The following is an 18,030-nucleotide window of genomic DNA, read 5'->3' as shown; positions in this document are numbered from 1 at the left end:
GACATGATTTCTAGCCAAAAAATACAAGTCTTAAAAGCACCGTTTCTTGTTCATTTCATTTCTACGGATCATTCTGAGGTGATTTATGATGCAAAGCAGAATATCAATCCTTTCTTGCAAATTCAAGGCTATACCCTTGTGCTTTCTGAGCTGATTTTCCAGAAGGTGGCTACAGAAATTGACGTTTTTGTTACCTTTTCTTAAGATATTTATTTATTTATTTTTTTTTAGCGTTTCTTATTGAATTTCACATCAGTAACTTAATAGATTACAATGGTCATTATCAAATATTTATAAAACCAAAATATTTTTCTATTACCCCCCCCCCCCCCTCCCACCCTGATTTGCTAACCTAGCCCCACTCTCTCTCAAATGTCTTCTAACCGCGCAACGATTTGGCTTTGAATTCGGCGCGCGCTCAGAGATCAGAACTAAGTCATTAGACCTAGCGTTTCGTTTGGCTTCCTGAAGCAAAGTTTTCCTGAGGACATCATTAAGTCTAGTGATGGGAGAAGTCTTACGAGTGCAGTTTCTGCCTCGTACTAATATGCTTGCTACCAATAGTCCTCTTTTAAGCTAAACGAGTAATTTTCAGTTACTCGGGCTTGGACTATTAAAGGCTTGTATATTGTGGGCTTTGCTTGAGGAGGTGACAGTCTTTGGCTTTAAAAAGTAGGTCTTAGGGATGAGTTCTTTTCGGGCAACGTGAAATTTTCGCGAATTGTTTACCCAGCCAAAGACTTAATATATTTTTGTGGTGGAAAAGGGCGCTAACCCTTCCCTTTTCAAATGTTGATTTCAACATCCGGGATATAAGCTGATATGGAAAACACTAGCAAGAATGGGCAAGGATTTTCTCTTCAAGAAGCGTGAGTTTGAAAAGCTTTTCTATTATTTTTCGCCGTTATAACTGTAGCGTTGTTAGGCTAGTCATCGATTAGTCGAGAAGTGCGATTTTGGTCGGATTTCCGGACTCAATGTCATAAATAATTTCCAGATGTTCGTTCGGCGTGATTCTCATTACGTCTTGAACTTATAATTAACACGGAAAATCAATTTAAAACGCTGTCTTGCCCCGATTAAGCCGATTCTTTTGTGGAAGGCTAGTCTTGAGCACTTAACGACCGGGTTTTGGTTGAGATTTAAGATGCGTTGGCGCCGTTAATAATTACCAAGTGTTACACTTGTTTAGTCGGATCACAGGTCATGTTTCATTTCCCTCGGATGTCAATGTCACGTATAATTCCAAAGAAAAGCCCCTCTTTTCTCTTGCATAGTATTTCCTGACCTTACTTTCTTGTGATGAACCGTAACTGGAGTATTGTTAATGACTAGCATATTCCTTCAGCTTAGAAAGTCTCAAAATGTGCTCAATTTCTGTAGCCACCTTTTTGAAAATCAGCTCAGAAAGCTCAATGGTATAAGTCAAATGAGTTCAACGAGCTTGAACAAATGAAAATATGGTGCATATGTTATAGCCCTGCTTGTCTAAATCACATTTCTTTTTTGTCAAGCAATGTAACTGATGTTAACAGAGGGCCTTGAAGCCCGAACTTAGCCTGTCATTTCCGGATATGTTGTATCTAAGAGACCTGTTAGCCTTTGTTCTATGGCAGTCATTAAGGACATGATTTCTAGCCAAAAAATACAAGTCTTAAAAGCACCGTTTCTTGTTCATTTCATTTCTACGGATCATTCTGAGGTGATTTATGATGCAAAGCAGAATATCAATCCTTTCTTGCAAATTCAAGGCTATACCCTTGTGCTTAAGCTCAATGGTATAAGTCAAATGAGTTCAACGAGCTTGAACAAATGAAAATATGGTGCATATGTTATAGCCCTGCTTGTCTAAATCACATTTCTTTTTTGTCAAGCAATGTAACTGATGTTAACAGAGGGCCTTGAAGCCCGAACTTAGCCTGTCATTTCCGGATATGTTGTATCTAAGAGACCTGTTAGCCTTTGTTCTATGGCAGTCATTAAGGACATGATTTCTAGCCAAAAAATACAAGTCTTAAAAGCACCGTTTCTTGTTCATTTCATTTCTACGGATCATTCTGAGGTGATTTATGATGCAAAGCAGAATATCAATCCTTTCTTGCAAATTCAAGGCTATACCCTTGTGCTTTCTGAGCTGATTTTCCAGAAGGTGGCTACAGAAATTGACGTTTTTGTTACCTTTTCTTAAGATATTTATTTATTTATTTTTTTTTAGCGTTTCTTATTGAATTTCACATCAGTAACTTAATAGATTACAATGGTCATTATCAAATATTTATAAAACCAAAATATTTTTCTATTACCCCCCCCCCCCCCTCCCACCCTGATTTGCTAACCTAGCCCCACTCTCTCTCAAATGTCTTCTAACCGCGCAACGATTTGGCTTTGAATTCGGCGCGCGCTCAGAGATCAGAACTAAGTCATTAGACCTAGCGTTTCGTTTGGCTTCCTGAAGCAAAGTTTTCCTGAGGACATCATTAAGTCTAGTGATGGGAGAAGTCTTACGAGTGCAGTTTCTGCCTCGTACTAATATGCTTGCTACCAATAGTCCTCTTTTAAGCTAAACGAGTAATTTTCAGTTACTCGGGCTTGGACTATTAAAGGCTTGTATATTGTGGGCTTTGCTTGAGGAGGTGACAGTCTTTGGCTTTAAAAAGTAGGTCTTAGGGATGAGTTCTTTTCGGGCAACGTGAAATTTTCGCGAATTGTTTACCCAGCCAAAGACTTAATATATTTTTGTGGTGGAAAAGGGCGCTAACCCTTCCCTTTTCAAATGTTGATTTCAACATCCGGGATATAAGCTGATATGGAAAACACTAGCAAGAATGGGCAAGGATTTTCTCTTCAAGAAGCGTGAGTTTGAAAAGCTTTTCTATTATTTTTCGCCGTTATAACTGTAGCGTTGTTAGGCTAGTCATCGATTAGTCGAGAAGTGCGATTTTGGTCGGATTTCCGGACTCAATGTCATAAATAATTTCCAGATGTTCGTTCGGCGTGATTCTCATTACGTCTTGAACTTATAATTAACACGGAAAATCAATTTAAAACGCTGTCTTGCCCCGATTAAGCCGATTCTTTTGTGGAAGGCTAGTCTTGAGCACTTAACGACCGGGTTTTGGTTGAGATTTAAGATGCGTTGGCGCCGTTAATAATTACCAAGTGTTACACTTGTTTAGTCGGATCACAGGTCATGTTTCATTTCCCTCGGATGTCAATGTCACGTATAATTCCAAAGAAAAGCCCCTCTTTTCTCTTGCATAGTATTTCCTGACCTTACTTTCTTGTGATGAACCGTAACTGGAGTATTGTTAATGACTAGCATATTCCTTCAGCTTAGAAAGTCTCAAAATGTGCTCAATTTCTGTAGCCACCTTTTTGAAAATCAGCTCAGAAAGCTCAATGGTATAAGTCAAATGAGTTCAACGAGCTTGAACAAATGAAAATATGGTGCATATGTTATAGCCCTGCTTGTCTAAATCACATTTCTTTTTTGTCAAGCAATGTAACTGATGTTAACAGAGGGCCTTGAAGCCCGAACTTAGCCTGTCATTTCCGGATATGTTGTATCTAAGAGACCTGTTAGCCTTTGTTCTATGGCAGTCATTAAGGACATGATTTCTAGCCAAAAAATACAAGTCTTAAAAGCACCGTTTCTTGTTCATTTCATTTCTACGGATCATTCTGAGGTGATTTATGATGCAAAGCAGAATATCAATCCTTTCTTGCAAATTCAAGGCTATACCCTTGTGCTTAAGCTCAATGGTATAAGTCAAATGAGTTCAACGAGCTTGAACAAATGAAAATATGGTGCATATGTTATAGCCCTGCTTGTCTAAATCACATTTCTTTTTTGTCAAGCAATGTAACTGATGTTAACAGAGGGCCTTGAAGCCCGAACTTAGCCTGTCATTTCCGGATATGTTGTATCTAAGAGACCTGTTAGCCTTTGTTCTATGGCAGTCATTAAGGACATGATTTCTAGCCAAAAAATACAAGTCTTAAAAGCACCGTTTCTTGTTCATTTCATTTCTACGGATCATTCTGAGGTGATTTATGATGCAAAGCAGAATATCAATCCTTTCTTGCAAATTCAAGGCTATACCCTTGTGCTTTCTGAGCTGATTTTCCAGAAGGTGGCTACAGAAATTGACGTTTTTGTTACCTTTTCTTAAGATATTTATTTATTTATTTTTTTTTAGCGTTTCTTATTGAATTTCACATCAGTAACTTAATAGATTACAATGGTCATTATCAAATATTTATAAAACCAAAATATTTTTCTATTACCCCCCCCCCCCCCTCCCACCCTGATTTGCTAACCTAGCCCCACTCTCTCTCAAATGTCTTCTAACCGCGCAACGATTTGGCTTTGAATTCGGCGCGCGCTCAGAGATCAGAACTAAGTCATTAGACCTAGCGTTTCGTTTGGCTTCCTGAAGCAAAGTTTTCCTGAGGACATCATTAAGTCTAGTGATGGGAGAAGTCTTACGAGTGCAGTTTCTGCCTCGTACTAATATGCTTGCTACCAATAGTCCTCTTTTAAGCTAAACGAGTAATTTTCAGTTACTCGGGCTTGGACTATTAAAGGCTTGTATATTGTGGGCTTTGCTTGAGGAGGTGACAGTCTTTGGCTTTAAAAAGTAGGTCTTAGGGATGAGTTCTTTTCGGGCAACGTGAAATTTTCGCGAATTGTTTACCCAGCCAAAGACTTAATATATTTTTGTGGTGGAAAAGGGCGCTAACCCTTCCCTTTTCAAATGTTGATTTCAACATCCGGGATATAAGCTGATATGGAAAACACTAGCAAGAATGGGCAAGGATTTTCTCTTCAAGAAGCGTGAGTTTGAAAAGCTTTTCTATTATTTTTCGCCGTTATAACTGTAGCGTTGTTAGGCTAGTCATCGATTAGTCGAGAAGTGCGATTTTGGTCGGATTTCCGGACTCAATGTCATAAATAATTTCCAGATGTTCGTTCGGCGTGATTCTCATTACGTCTTGAACTTATAATTAACACGGAAAATCAATTTAAAACGCTGTCTTGCCCCGATTAAGCCGATTCTTTTGTGGAAGGCTAGTCTTGAGCACTTAACGACCGGGTTTTGGTTGAGATTTAAGATGCGTTGGCGCCGTTAATAATTACCAAGTGTTACACTTGTTTAGTCGGATCACAGGTCATGTTTCATTTCCCTCGGATGTCAATGTCACGTATAATTCCAAAGAAAAGCCCCTCTTTTCTCTTGCATAGTATTTCCTGACCTTACTTTCTTGTGATGAACCGTAACTGGAGTATTGTTAATGACTAGCATATTCCTTCAGCTTAGAAAGTCTCAAAATGTGCTCAATTTCTGTAGCCACCTTTTTGAAAATCAGCTCAGAAAGCTCAATGGTATAAGTCAAATGAGTTCAACGAGCTTGAACAAATGAAAATATGGTGCATATGTTATAGCCCTGCTTGTCTAAATCACATTTCTTTTTTGTCAAGCAATGTAACTGATGTTAACAGAGGGCCTTGAAGCCCGAACTTAGCCTGTCATTTCCGGATATGTTGTATCTAAGAGACCTGTTAGCCTTTGTTCTATGGCAGTCATTAAGGACATGATTTCTAGCCAAAAAATACAAGTCTTAAAAGCACCGTTTCTTGTTCATTTCATTTCTACGGATCATTCTGAGGTGATTTATGATGCAAAGCAGAATATCAATCCTTTCTTGCAAATTCAAGGCTATACCCTTGTGCTTAAGCTCAATGGTATAAGTCAAATGAGTTCAACGAGCTTGAACAAATGAAAATATGGTGCATATGTTATAGCCCTGCTTGTCTAAATCACATTTCTTTTTTGTCAAGCAATGTAACTGATGTTAACAGAGGGCCTTGAAGCCCGAACTTAGCCTGTCATTTCCGGATATGTTGTATCTAAGAGACCTGTTAGCCTTTGTTCTATGGCAGTCATTAAGGACATGATTTCTAGCCAAAAAATACAAGTCTTAAAAGCACCGTTTCTTGTTCATTTCATTTCTACGGATCATTCTGAGGTGATTTATGATGCAAAGCAGAATATCAATCCTTTCTTGCAAATTCAAGGCTATACCCTTGTGCTTTCTGAGCTGATTTTCCAGAAGGTGGCTACAGAAATTGACGTTTTTGTTACCTTTTCTTAAGATATTTATTTATTTATTTTTTTTTAGCGTTTCTTATTGAATTTCACATCAGTAACTTAATAGATTACAATGGTCATTATCAAATATTTATAAAACCAAAATATTTTTCTATTACCCCCCCCCCCCCCTCCCACCCTGATTTGCTAACCTAGCCCCACTCTCTCTCAAATGTCTTCTAACCGCGCAACGATTTGGCTTTGAATTCGGCGCGCGCTCAGAGATCAGAACTAAGTCATTAGACCTAGCGTTTCGTTTGGCTTCCTGAAGCAAAGTTTTCCTGAGGACATCATTAAGTCTAGTGATGGGAGAAGTCTTACGAGTGCAGTTTCTGCCTCGTACTAATATGCTTGCTACCAATAGTCCTCTTTTAAGCTAAACGAGTAATTTTCAGTTACTCGGGCTTGGACTATTAAAGGCTTGTATATTGTGGGCTTTGCTTGAGGAGGTGACAGTCTTTGGCTTTAAAAAGTAGGTCTTAGGGATGAGTTCTTTTCGGGCAACGTGAAATTTTCGCGAATTGTTTACCCAGCCAAAGACTTAATATATTTTTGTGGTGGAAAAGGGCGCTAACCCTTCCCTTTTCAAATGTTGATTTCAACATCCGGGATATAAGCTGATATGGAAAACACTAGCAAGAATGGGCAAGGATTTTCTCTTCAAGAAGCGTGAGTTTGAAAAGCTTTTCTATTATTTTTCGCCGTTATAACTGTAGCGTTGTTAGGCTAGTCATCGATTAGTCGAGAAGTGCGATTTTGGTCGGATTTCCGGACTCAATGTCATAAATAATTTCCAGATGTTCGTTCGGCGTGATTCTCATTACGTCTTGAACTTATAATTAACACGGAAAATCAATTTAAAACGCTGTCTTGCCCCGATTAAGCCGATTCTTTTGTGGAAGGCTAGTCTTGAGCACTTAACGACCGGGTTTTGGTTGAGATTTAAGATGCGTTGGCGCCGTTAATAATTACCAAGTGTTACACTTGTTTAGTCGGATCACAGGTCATGTTTCATTTCCCTCGGATGTCAATGTCACGTATAATTCCAAAGAAAAGCCCCTCTTTTCTCTTGCATAGTATTTCCTGACCTTACTTTCTTGTGATGAACCGTAACTGGAGTATTGTTAATGACTAGCATATTCCTTCAGCTTAGAAAGTCTCAAAATGTGCTCAATTTCTGTAGCCACCTTTTTGAAAATCAGCTCAGAAAGCTCAATGGTATAAGTCAAATGAGTTCAACGAGCTTGAACAAATGAAAATATGGTGCATATGTTATAGCCCTGCTTGTCTAAATCACATTTCTTTTTTGTCAAGCAATGTAACTGATGTTAACAGAGGGCCTTGAAGCCCGAACTTAGCCTGTCATTTCCGGATATGTTGTATCTAAGAGACCTGTTAGCCTTTGTTCTATGGCAGTCATTAAGGACATGATTTCTAGCCAAAAAATACAAGTCTTAAAAGCACCGTTTCTTGTTCATTTCATTTCTACGGATCATTCTGAGGTGATTTATGATGCAAAGCAGAATATCAATCCTTTCTTGCAAATTCAAGGCTATACCCTTGTGCTTAAGCTCAATGGTATAAGTCAAATGAGTTCAACGAGCTTGAACAAATGAAAATATGGTGCATATGTTATAGCCCTGCTTGTTTAAATCACATTTCTTTTTTGTCAAGCAATGTAACTGATGTTAACAGAGGGCCTTGAAGCCCGAACTTAGCCTGTCATTTCCGGATATGTTGTATCTAAGAGACCTGTTAGCCTTTGTTCTATGGCAGTCATTAAGGACATGATTTCTAGCCAAAAAATACAAGTCTTAAAAGCACCGTTTCTTGTTCATTTCATTTCTACGGATCATTCTGAGGTGATTTATGATGCAAAGCAGAATATCAATCCTTTCTTGCAAATTCAAGGCTATACCCTTGTGCTTTCTGAGCTGATTTTCCAGAAGGTGGCTACAGAAATTGACGTTTTTGTTACCTTTTCTTAAGATATTTATTTATTTATTTTTTTTTAGCGTTTCTTATTGAATTTCACATCAGTAACTTAATAGATTACAATGGTCATTATCAAATATTTATAAAACCAAAATATTTTTCTATTACCCCCCCCCCCCCCTCCCACCCTGATTTGCTAACCTAGCCCCACTCTCTCTCAAATGTCTTCTAACCGCGCAACGATTTGGCTTTGAATTCGGCGCGCGCTCAGAGATCAGAACTAAGTCATTAGACCTAGCGTTTCGTTTGGCTTCCTGAAGCAAAGTTTTCCTGAGGACATCATTAAGTCTAGTGATGGGAGAAGTCTTACGAGTGCAGTTTCTGCCTCGTACTAATATGCTTGCTACCAATAGTCCTCTTTTAAGCTAAACGAGTAATTTTCAGTTACTCGGGCTTGGACTATTAAAGGCTTGTATATTGTGGGCTTTGCTTGAGGAGGTGACAGTCTTTGGCTTTAAAAAGTAGGTCTTAGGGATGAGTTCTTTTCGGGCAACGTGAAATTTTCGCGAATTGTTTACCCAGCCAAAGACTTAATATATTTTTGTGGTGGAAAAGGGCGCTAACCCTTCCCTTTTCAAATGTTGATTTCAACATCCGGGATATAAGCTGATATGGAAAACACTAGCAAGAATGGGCAAGGATTTTCTCTTCAAGAAGCGTGAGTTTGAAAAGCTTTTCTATTATTTTTCGCCGTTATAACTGTAGCGTTGTTAGGCTAGTCATCGATTAGTCGAGAAGTGCGATTTTGGTCGGATTTCCGGACTCAATGTCATAAATAATTTCCAGATGTTCGTTCGGCGTGATTCTCATTACGTCTTGAACTTATAATTAACACGGAAAATCAATTTAAAACGCTGTCTTGCCCCGATTAAGCCGATTCTTTTGTGGAAGGCTAGTCTTGAGCACTTAACGACCGGGTTTTGGTTGAGATTTAAGATGCGTTGGCGCCGTTAATAATTACCAAGTGTTACACTTGTTTAGTCGGATCACAGGTCATGTTTCATTTCCCTCGGATGTCAATGTCACGTATAATTCCAAAGAAAAGCCCCTCTTTTCTCTTGCATAGTATTTCCTGACCTTACTTTCTTGTGATGAACCGTAACTGGAGTATTGTTAATGACTAGCATATTCCTTCAGCTTAGAAAGTCTCAAAATGTGCTCAATTTCTGTAGCCACCTTTTTGAAAATCAGCTCAGAAAGCTCAATGGTATAAGTCAAATGAGTTCAACGAGCTTGAACAAATGAAAATATGGTGCATATGTTATAGCCCTGCTTGTCTAAATCACATTTCTTTTTTGTCAAGCAATGTAACTGATGTTAACAGAGGGCCTTGAAGCCCGAACTTAGCCTGTCATTTCCGGATATGTTGTATCTAAGAGACCTGTTAGCCTTTGTTCTATGGCAGTCATTAAGGACATGATTTCTAGCCAAAAAATACAAGTCTTAAAAGCACCGTTTCTTGTTCATTTCATTTCTACGGATCATTCTGAGGTGATTTATGATGCAAAGCAGAATATCAATCCTTTCTTGCAAATTCAAGGCTATACCCTTGTGCTTTCTGAGCTGATTTTCCAGAAGGTGGCTACAGAAATTGACGTTTTTGTTACCTTTTCTTAAGATATTTATTTATTTATTTTTTTTTAGCGTTTCTTATTGAATTTCACATCAGTAACTTAATAGATTACAATGGTCATTATCAAATATTTATAAAACCAAAATATTTTTCTATTACCCCCCCCCCCCCCCCCCTCCCACCCTGATTTGCTAACCTAGCCCCACTCTCTCTCAAATGTCTTCTAACCGCGCAACGATTTGGCTTTGAATTCGGCGCGCGCTCAGAGATCAGAACTAAGTCATTAGACCTAGCGTTTCGTTTGGCTTCCTGAAGCAAAGTTTTCCTGAGGACATCATTAAGTCTAGTGATGGGAGAAGTCTTACGAGTGCAGTTTCTGCCTCGTACTAATATGCTTGCTACCAATAGTCCTCTTTTAAGCTAAACGAGTAATTTTCAGTTACTCGGGCTTGGACTATTAAAGGCTTGTATATTGTGGGCTTTGCTTGAGGAGGTGACAGTCTTTGGCTTTAAAAAGTAGGTCTTAGGGATGAGTTCTTTTCGGGCAACGTGAAATTTTCGCGAATTGTTTACCCAGCCAAAGACTTAATATATTTTTGTGGTGGAAAAGGGCGCTAACCCTTCCCTTTTCAAATGTTGATTTCAACATCCGGGATATAAGCTGATATGGAAAACACTAGCAAGAATGGGCAAGGATTTTCTCTTCAAGAAGCGTGAGTTTGAAAAGCTTTTCTATTATTTTTCGCCGTTATAACTGTAGCGTTGTTAGGCTAGTCATCGATTAGTCGAGAAGTGCGATTTTGGTCGGATTTCCGGACTCAATGTCATAAATAATTTCCAGATGTTCGTTCGGCGTGATTCTCATTACGTCTTGAACTTATAATTAACACGGAAAATCAATTTAAAACGCTGTCTTGCCCCGATTAAGCCGATTCTTTTGTGGAAGGCTAGTCTTGAGCACTTAACGACCGGGTTTTGGTTGAGATTTAAGATGCGTTGGCGCCGTTAATAATTACCAAGTGTTACACTTGTTTAGTCGGATCACAGGTCATGTTTCATTTCCCTCGGATGTCAATGTCACGTATAATTCCAAAGAAAAGCCCCTCTTTTCTCTTGCATAGTATTTCCTGACCTTACTTTCTTGTGATGAACCGTAACTGGAGTATTGTTAATGACTAGCATATTCCTTCAGCTTAGAAAGTCTCAAAATGTGCTCAATTTCTGTAGCCACCTTTTTGAAAATCAGCTCAGAAAGCTCAATGGTATAAGTCAAATGAGTTCAACGAGCTTGAACAAATGAAAATATGGTGCATATGTTATAGCCCTGCTTGTCTAAATCACATTTCTTTTTTGTCAAGCAATGTAACTGATGTTAACAGAGGGCCTTGAAGCCCGAACTTAGCCTGTCATTTCCGGATATGTTGTATCTAAGAGACCTGTTAGCCTTTGTTCTATGGCAGTCATTAAGGACATGATTTCTAGCCAAAAAATACAAGTCTTAAAAGCACCGTTTCTTGTTCATTTCATTTCTACGGATCATTCTGAGGTGATTTATGATGCAAAGCAGAATATCAATCCTTTCTTGCAAATTCAAGGCTATACCCTTGTGCTTAAGCTCAATGGTATAAGTCAAATGAGTTCAACGAGCTTGAACAAATGAAAATATGGTGCATATGTTATAGCCCTGCTTGTCTAAATCACATTTCTTTTTTGTCAAGCAATGTAACTGATGTTAACAGAGGGCCTTGAAGCCCGAACTTAGCCTGTCATTTCCGGATATGTTGTATCTAAGAGACCTGTTAGCCTTTGTTCTATGGCAGTCATTAAGGACATGATTTCTAGCCAAAAAATACAAGTCTTAAAAGCACCGTTTCTTGTTCATTTCATTTCTACGGATCATTCTGAGGTGATTTATGATGCAAAGCAGAATATCAATCCTTTCTTGCAAATTCAAGGCTATACCCTTGTGCTTAAGCTCAATGGTATAAGTCAAATGAGTTCAACGAGCTTGAACAAATGAAAATATGGTGCATATGTTATAGCCCTGCTTGTCTAAATCACATTTCTTTTTTGTCAAGCAATGTAACTGATGTTAACAGAGGGCCTTGAAGCCCGAACTTAGCCTGTCATTTCCGGATATGTTGTATCTAAGAGACCTGTTAGCCTTTGTTCTATGGCAGTCATTAAGGACATGATTTCTAGCCAAAAAATACAAGTCTTAAAAGCACCGTTTCTTGTTCATTTCATTTCTACGGATCATTCTGAGGTGATTTATGATGCAAAGCAGAATATCAATCCTTTCTTGCAAATTCAAGGCTATACCCTTGTGCTTTCTGAGCTGATTTTCCAGAAGGTGGCTACAGAAATTGACGTTTTTGTTACCTTTTCTTAAGATATTTATTTATTTATTTTTTTTTAGCGTTTCTTATTGAATTTCACATCAGTAACTTAATAGATTACAATGGTCATTATCAAATATTTATAAAACCAAAATATTTTTCTATTACCCCCCCCCCCCCCTCCCACCCTGATTTGCTAACCTAGCCCCACTCTCTCTCAAATGTCTTCTAACCGCGCAACGATTTGGCTTTGAATTCGGCGCGCGCTCAGAGATCAGAACTAAGTCATTAGACCTAGCGTTTCGTTTGGCTTCCTGAAGCAAAGTTTTCCTGAGGACATCCTTAAGTCTAGTGATGGGAGAAGTCTTACGAGTGCAGTTTCTGCCTCGTACTAATATGCTTGCTACCAATAGTCCTCTTTTAAGCTAAACGAGTAATTTTCAGTTACTCGGGCTTGGACTATTAAAGGTTTGTATATTGTGGGCTTTGCTTGAGGAGGTGACAGTCTTTGGCTTTAAAAAGTAGGTCTTAGGGATGAGTTCTTTTCGGGCAACGTGAAATTTTCGCGAATTGTTTACCCAGCCAAAGACTTAATATATTTTTGTGGTGGAAAAGGGCGCTAACCCTTCCCTTTTCAAATGTTGATTTCAACATCCGGGATATAAGCTGATATGGAAAACACTAGCAAGAATGGGCAAGGATTTTCTCTTCAAGAAGCGTGAGTTTGAAAAGCTTTTCTATTATTTTTCGCCGTTATAACTGTAGCGTTGTTAGGCTAGTCATCGATTAGTCGAGAAGTGCGATTTTGGTCGGATTTCCGGACTCAATGTCATAAATAATTTCCAGATGTTCGTTCGGCGTGATTCTCATTACGTCTTGAACTTATAATTAACACGGAAAATCAATTTAAAACGCTGTCTTGCCCCGATTAAGCCGATTCTTTTGTGGAAGGCTAGTCTTGAGCACTTAACGACCGGGTTTTGGTTGAGATTTAAGATGCGTTGGCGCCGTTAATAATTACCAAGTGTTACACTTGTTTAGTCGGATCACAGGTCATGTTTCATTTCACTCGGATGTCAATGTCACGTATAATTCCAAAGAAAAGCCCCTCTTTTCTCTTGCATAGTATTTCCTGACCTTACTTTCTTGTGATGAACCGTAACTGGAGTATTGTTAATGACTAGCATATTCCTTCAGCTTAGAAAGTCTCAAAATGTGCTCAATTTCTGTAGCCACCTTTTTGAAAATCAGCTCAGAAAGCTCAATGGTATAAGTCAAATGAGTTCAACGAGCTTGAACAAATGAAAATATGGTGCATATGTTATAGCCCTGCTTGTCTAAATCACATTTCTTTTTTGTCAAGCAATGTAACTGATGTTAACAGAGGGCCTTGAAGCCCGAACTTAGCCTGTCATTTCAGGATATGTTGTATCTAAGAGACCTGTTAGCCTTTGTTCTATGGCAGTCATTAAGGACATGATTTCTAGCCAAAAAATACAACTCTTAAAAGCACCGTTTCTTGTTCATTTCATTTCTACGGATCATTCTGAGGTGATTTATGATGCAAAGCAGAATATCAATCCTTTCTTGCAAATTCAAGGCTATACCCTTGTGCTTTCTGAGCTGATTTTCCAGAAGGTGGCTACAGAAATTGACGTTTTTGTTACCTTTTCTTAAGATATTTATTTATTTATTTTTTTTAGCGTTTCTTATTGAATTTCACATCAGTAACTTAATAGATTACAATGGTCATTATCAAATATTTATAAAACCAAAATATTTTTCTATTACCCCCCCCCCCCCCCTCCCTCCCTGATTTGCTAACCTAGCCCCACTCTCTCTCAAATGTCTTCTAACCGCGCAACGATTTGGCTTTGAATTCGGCGCGCGCTCAGAGATCAGAACTAAGTCATTAGACCTAGCGTTTCGTTTGGCTTCCTGAAGCAAAGTTTTCCTGAGAACATCATTAAATCTAGTGATGGGAGAAGTCTTACGAGTGCAGTTTCTGCCTCGTACTAATATGCTTGCTACCAATAGTCCTCTTTTAAGCTAAACGAGTAATTTTCAGTTACTCGGGCTTGGACTATTAAAGGCTTGTATATTGTGGGCTTTGCTTGAGGAGGTGACAGTCTTTGGCTTTAAAAAGTAGGTCTTAGGGATGAGTTCTTTTCGGGCAACGTGAAATTTTCGCGAATTGTTTACCCAGCCAAAGACTTAATATATTTTTGTGGTGGAAAAGGGCGCTAACCCTTCCCTTTTCAAATGTTGATTTCAACATCCGGGATATAAGCTGATATGGAAAACACTAGCAAGAATGGGCAAGGATTTTCTCTTCAAGAAGCGTGAGTTTGAAAAGCTTTTCTATTATTTTTCGCCGTTATAACTGTAGCGTTGTTAGGCTAGTCATCGATTAGTCGAGAAGTGCGATTTTGGTCGGATTTCCGGACTCAATGTCATAAATAATTTCCAGATGTTCGTTCGGCGTGATTCTCATTACGTCTTGAACTTATAATTAACACGGAAAATCAATTTAAAACGCTGTCTTGCCCCGATTAAGCCGATTCTTTTGTGGAAGGCTAGTCTTGAGCACTTAACGACCGGGTTTTGGTTGAGATTTAAGATGCGTTGGCGCCGTTAATAATTACCAAGTGTTACACTTGTTTAGTCGGATCACAGGTCATGTTTCATTTCACTCGGATGTCAATGTCACGTATAATTCCAAAGAAAAGCCCCTCTTTTCTCTTGCATAGTATTTCCTGACCTTACTTTCTTGTGATGAACCGTAACTGGAGTATTGTTAATGACTAGCATATTCCTTCAGCTTAGAAAGTCTCAAAATGTGCTCAATTTCTGTAGCCACCTTTTTGAAAATCAGCTCAGAAAGCTCAATGGTATAAGTCAAATGAGTTCAACGAGCTTGAACAAATGAAAATATGGTGCATATGTTATAGCCCTGCTTGTCTAAATCACATTTCTTTTTTGTCAAGCAATGTAACTGATGTTAACAGAGGGCCTTGAAGCCCGAACTTAGCCTGTCATTTCAGGATATGTTGTATCTAAGAGACCTGTTAGCCTTTGTTCTATGGCAGTCATTAAGGACATGATTTCTAGCCAAAAAATACAACTCTTAAAAGCACCGTTTCTTGTTCATTTCATTTCTACGGATCATTCTGAGGTGATTTATGATGCAAAGCAGAATATCAATCCTTTCTTGCAAATTCAAGGCTATACCCTTGTGCTTTCTGAGCTGATTTTCCAGAAGGTGGCTACAGAAATTGACGTTTTTGTTACCTTTTCTTAAGATATTTATTTATTTATTTTTTTTAGCGTTTCTTATTGAATTTCACATCAGTAACTTAATAGATTACAATGGTCATTATCAAATATTTATAAAACCAAAATATTTTTCTATTACCCCCCCCCCCCTCCCTCCCTGATTTGCTAACCTAGCCCCACTCTCTCTCAAATGTCTTCTAACCGCGCAACGATTTGGCTTTGAATTCGGCGCGCGCTCAGAGATCAGAACTAAGTCATTAGACCTAGCGTTTCGTTTGGCTTCCTGAAGCAAAGTTTTCCTGAGAACATCATTAAATCTAGTGATGGGAGAAGTCTTACGAGTGCAGTTTCTGCCTCGTACTAATATGCTTGCTACCAATAGTCCTCTTTTAAGCTAAACGAGTAATTTTCAGTTACTCGGGCTTGGACTATTAAAGGCTTGTATATTGTGGGCTTTGCTTGAGGAGGTGACAGTCTTTGGCTTTAAAAAGTAGGTCTTAGGGATGAGTTCTTTTCGGGCAACGTGAAATTTTCGCGAATTGTTTACCCAGCCAAAGACTTAATATATTTTTGTGGTGGAAAAGGGCGCTAACCCTTCCCTTTTCAAATGTTGATTTCAACATCCGGGATATAAGCTGATATGGAAAACACTAGCAAGAATGGGCAAGGATTTTCTCTTCAAGAAGCGTGAGTTTGAAAAGCTTTTCTATTATTTTTCGCCGTTATAACTGTAGCGTTGTTAGGCTAGTCATCGATTAGTCGAGAAGTGCGATTTTGGTCGGATTTCCGGACTCAATGTCATAAATAATTTCCAGATGTTCGTTCGGCGTGATTCTCATTACGTCTTGAACTTATAATTAACACGGAAAATCAATTTAAAACGCTGTCTTGCCCCGATTAAGCCGATTCTTTTGTGGAAGGCTAGTCTTGAGCACTTAACGACCGGGTTTTGGTTGAGATTTAAGATGCGTTGGCGCCGTTAATAATTACCAAGTGTTACACTTGTTTAGTCGGATCACAGGTCATGTTTCATTTCACTCGGATGTCAATGTCACGTATAATTCCAAAGAAAAGCCCCTCTTTTCTCTTGCATAGTATTTCCTGACCTTACTTTCTTGTGATGAACCGTAACTGGAGTATTGTTAATGACTAGCATATTCCTTCAGCTTAGAAAGTCTCAAAATGTGCTCAATTTCTGTAGCCACCTTTTTGAAAATCAGCTCAGAAAGCTCAATGGTATAAGTCAAATGAGTTCAACGAGCTTGAACAAATGAAAATATGGTGCATATGTTATAGCCCTGCTTGTCTAAATCACATTTCTTTTTTGTCAAGCAATGTAACTGATGTTAACAGAGGGCCTTGAAGCCCGAACTTAGCCTGTCATTTCAGGATATGTTGTATCTAAGAGACCTGTTAGCCTTTGTTCTATGGCAGTCATTAAGGACATGATTTCTAGCCAAAAAATACAACTCTTAAAAGCACCGTTTCTTGTTCATTTCATTTCTACGGATCATTCTGAGGTGATTTATGATGCAAAGCAGAATATCAATCCTTTCTTGCAAATTCAAGGCTATACCCTTGTGCTTTCTGAGCTGATTTTCCAGAAGGTGGCTACAGAAATTGACGTTTTTGTTACCTTTTCTTAAGATATTTATTTATTTATTTTTTTTAGCGTTTCTTATTGAATTTCACATCAGTAACTTAATAGATTACAATGGTCATTATCAAATATTTATAAAACCAAAATATTTTTCTATTACCCCCCCCCCCCTCCCTCCCTGATTTGCTAACCTAGCCCCACTCTCTCTCAAATGTCTTCTAACCGCGCAACGATTTGGCTTTGAATTCGGCGCGCGCTCAGAGATCAGAACTAAGTCATTAGACCTAGCGTTTCGTTTGGCTTCCTGAAGCAAAGTTTTCCTGAGAACATCATTAAATCTAGTGATGGGAGAAGTCTTACGAGTGCAGTTTCTGCCTCGTACTAATATGCTTGCTACCAATAGTCCTCTTTTAAGCTAAACGAGTAATTTTCAGTTACTCGGGCTTGGACTATTAAAGGCTTGTATATTGTGGGCTTTGCTTGAGGAGGTGACAGTCTTTGGCTTTAAAAAGTAGGTCTTAGGGATGAGTTCTTTTCGGGCAACGTGAAATTTTCGCGAATTGTTTACCCAGCCAAAGACTTAATATATTTTTGTGGTGGAAAAGGGCGCTAACCCTTCCCTTTTCAAATGTTGATTTCAACATCCGGGATATAAGCTGATATGGAAAACACTAGCAAGAATGGGCAAGGATTTTCTCTTCAAGAAGCGTGAGTTTGAAAAGCTTTTCTATTATTTTTCGCCGTTATAACTGTAGCGTTGTTAGGCTAGTCATCGATTAGTCGAGAAGTGCGATTTTGGTCGGATTTCCGGACTCAATGTCATAAATAATTTCCAGATGTTCGTTCGGCGTGATTCTCATTACGTCTTGAACTTATAATTAACACGGAAAATCAATTTAAAACGCTGTCTTGCCCCGATTAAGCCGATTCTTTTGTGGAAGGCTAGTCTTGAGCACTTAACGACCGGGTTTTGGTTGAGATTTAAGATGCGTTGGCGCCGTTAATAATTACCAAGTGTTACACTTGTTTAGTCGGATCACAGGTCATGTTTCATTTCACTCGGATGTCAATGTCACGTATAATTCCAAAGAAAAG

General features: G+C 38.7%; 1 protein-coding gene across 2 annotated transcripts in view; it reads right to left on the bottom strand.

Annotated features, from left to right (window-relative positions):
• The window catches only part of LOC146454419 (uncharacterized), a 241,301-nt gene that overhangs the window by 173,731 nt on the left and 49,540 nt on the right, over positions 1–18,030 (bottom strand). The window lies entirely within an intron of this gene.

The sequence above is a fragment of the Pavona decussata genome, unplaced genomic scaffold (assembly GCF_977016875.1).
Source record: "Pavona decussata unplaced genomic scaffold, jaPavDecu1.1 SCAFFOLD_302, whole genome shotgun sequence".
NCBI classification, from domain to species: domain Eukaryota; kingdom Metazoa; phylum Cnidaria; class Anthozoa; order Scleractinia; family Agariciidae; genus Pavona; species Pavona decussata.
This window is presented reverse-complemented; position numbering and strand designations above follow the sequence as displayed.